This window comes from Notolepis coatsorum (assembly GCF_963971535.1).
Source record: "Notolepis coatsorum genome assembly, chromosome: 3".
Lineage (NCBI taxonomy): Eukaryota > Metazoa > Chordata > Actinopteri > Aulopiformes > Paralepididae > Notolepis > Notolepis coatsorum.
In genome coordinates, this window is record NC_140167.1 from 70,475,748 (window position 1) to 70,478,917 (window position 3,170).

Consider the following 3,170-nt stretch of genomic DNA (forward strand, 5'->3'; position numbering starts at 1 on the left):
CCCCTAGGTTTTTGTAGTAAGCTACTATGTGTTCTACCCCATAAAGCCCTGAGTGGGAGGGTAGTTTGTTTACCAGTGTTGTGGCTATGTTTGTGAAGAAAATGTTTAAGTAATTGGCTACATCCAGCTTGTCTGTGATGAGCGTGTTGTCCGTTTTTATGTTTATGTTTGAGAATCTGGTTTTAAGTTTTTTACTGCATCCTAGTTGATTATTGAGTAATTTCCAAAGTTCACGTGGTTTGTTTTTGTTTTCCTCAGTTTTGACATTGATGAAATTCTTTTTTGCAGTTTTGATCATGGAGTTTACGTCGTTTCTTAGTCTGTTTCTTTCTAGTTTGAGTTCAGTCACGTGGGCTTGGAGTTCACTGCTCGTGCTTTTAGTAAGCTTTGACTGATTTTTACGAAACTCAGAGCATTTTTTGTCTCTGGTTTTCATAGCGGCCAGTATTTCGGAGTGCATCCACGGCTCAGCGCGATTTTTTACCCTGGTGGTTCTTAGGGGGGCCATGTCGTTTAGTATTGTTGAGAATTTGGTTTTGAAACCAAGCCATGTTTCTTCAACCAGTGTACCATTGAGTTCATCTGACCAGTCCAGGCTCTCCAGTTCAAGGTTAAAGGCCTCGCTAGAGTAGGTTTTAAGGTCTCTAGATGTGACTGTTTTGTGGCAGCCAGCCTTTTGTTTTAGTTTTTTGCGGGTACAGAATATCATATAATGATCACTTAACCCGCATGCTATAACCCCTTTCTTGGAGATCTTGGACTTGTCGGAGGTCAGAATGAGGTCAATGGTAGTCTGAGTTGATTCACATACACGTGTGGGTTGGGTGATTAGCTGGCTGAGGCCGTGCAGATCACAAAACCTACTGAATGACTTGAAGACGGGTGCATCTTTTCGTTGCATATCCGTGTTCCAGTCTCCAATAAGAATTTTGTCTACATCCTCAACTCCAGCTAAACACCCATCCAGTGTATCATAAAATTCACTATGATCTGGCGGCCTGTAGACTGTGCCAACCAGTAGGGATTTCGCCCTTTCGAATAGGATTTCCACCCATACAGTTTCAATTGATGTATGTATGAAGAATGTCGAGTTTGCTAGTAGTTAGAAGAACGATGTTAAGGGTTAAGTCAGCTGTGTTATCTGGCCACCACAGAGTCCATTCTCTTCGGGTCAAATAACAAACTCAGCAAGACAAACGACTTCTCTGTTGTTAAGGAAAGATGAAATTACATACCTGGGGTCCACCGTCCATCCTAGAGGCAAATCTTTCCTGTGACAAAATGGCAAACAATGTAATCAAAAAGGTCAACCAACGAACAAGATTCTTGTACCGGATCTCCTCTCTAATAATAATAATAATAATAATAAATAATAATAAATAATAATAAATAATAATCATAATAATAATCATAATAATCATAATAATCATAATAATAATAATAATAATAATAATAATAATAATAATAATAATAATAATAATAATACACTTTATTTGTATAGCACCTTTCATACAGAAACTGCAGCTCAAAGTGCTTCACAACAGAAAAAGACAGGCATAAAATGAGCACATAAAGTGCAGACATATAAAATCACAGTTTTTCACATTAGGATCTAACATCCCAACAGGCAACCTTGTTTATGGTTTGATTCAGTTTTAAATAGATATAGTAATAAAAAGAGTAAGATAAAAGTAAAATCGTGCAATAGTGCAGTGCAATAAAATAATAGAATAGAATAGAATTTGTATATATTAGTGCTGTCCAGGGGCGGAGCTAGGGGGTGGCTACCTGGGCTCAAGCCCCGGATGTATTCTGAAAAGCCCCGAATCTATATAAAAAAAAATGATTTTTTTTTTTTTACAATTCATCATTGTTACATGAAAATATGTTTGCACCAGATTTAGCAGAAGCTAATTTCCATCTGTGGTCTATCCAGCTGCTAACTGTATTTGAGTGAGTTAAGTCTTGGTGTTATGGTAGACTCAGACCTAAGCTTTAAATCACAATCAACAAGTTGACAAAAACTTAATTCTTCCACCTTAGAAACATAGCTAAAGTACGGCCATTTATAAATCAAAAGGACGCTGAAAACCAGATCCATGCCTTTATCTCAAGCCAACTCGACTACTGTAATGCACTCCTTACCGGCCTCCCGAAAAAATACGATGATAACTATTTTATTGCAATGCACTATTGCATTATTTTATTCTATTTTACTAACTATTTTATTGCACTGCACTATTTTACTTTGTATCAGTGAATCATAGACGCCTGGCCATAAGAGCATTCAGAGCATCTCTGCTCTCCCACTATTGAACTTGGGGGAGCAAAGGTATGATCTTGCTCCACCACTTTTTGATTATATGAAAAATATGATATATCCCCCCCCATTATATAAATCTAACCATAACTACGTTATGGTTAACTGAGTTTTATAGTGAAAAGAGCAGCTTTATTGGTCAAGATTGAAGGCTCTATATTGCAGGAAATTGCACGTACAGGTTCATTAAATTCAAAGAAAATCTGTCGTGGAGGGGGTCGTGCCTGACCGCCTCCAAACCACCCCTTGCCTGCCCAAAAAAATTAAAAAAATTAAAAAAAAAAAAAAAAAAAAAAATTAAATTAAAAAAAAAGGGGGCCCATCTGGGCTAAGCCCCGGATCTCCTACAATCCTAAATCCGCCCCTGGTGCTGTCAGGGATTTGTAATTAATTAATCGCATTTTAATCGCATAACCATTTTATGCCTGATATTCTATATTCTATAATCATATTTCAAATTGCATGTGTCCGGATGGCAGAATTCAGTACTGTATCTACAAAACCTTCTGTTTAATCATCTTCCATGTCATGCGAAACAAGTTCCCAATATGCATTGTCCCGTGGGATTATGCCCCCCCCGCCGTGAAAATATTTGAGGTGCGGATTTGTGGTGATGGAGAAATATTGCCAAGTAGTTTTCACATACAAGGAATCTGCTTTGGTAATTTTCGGTGCGACATTAGAGGACAGACATAATCAGACAGATAATCCAATAAAGAGATGGAGTAAAATAAAATGAAATATGAACTACGATAAGCACAATAGAATAGAATATAACTATGAAATCAAATATAGACCAGGGCTGGACAACTGTAAATTATTTGTGAATTCGCCCCACCTCCTATAATAG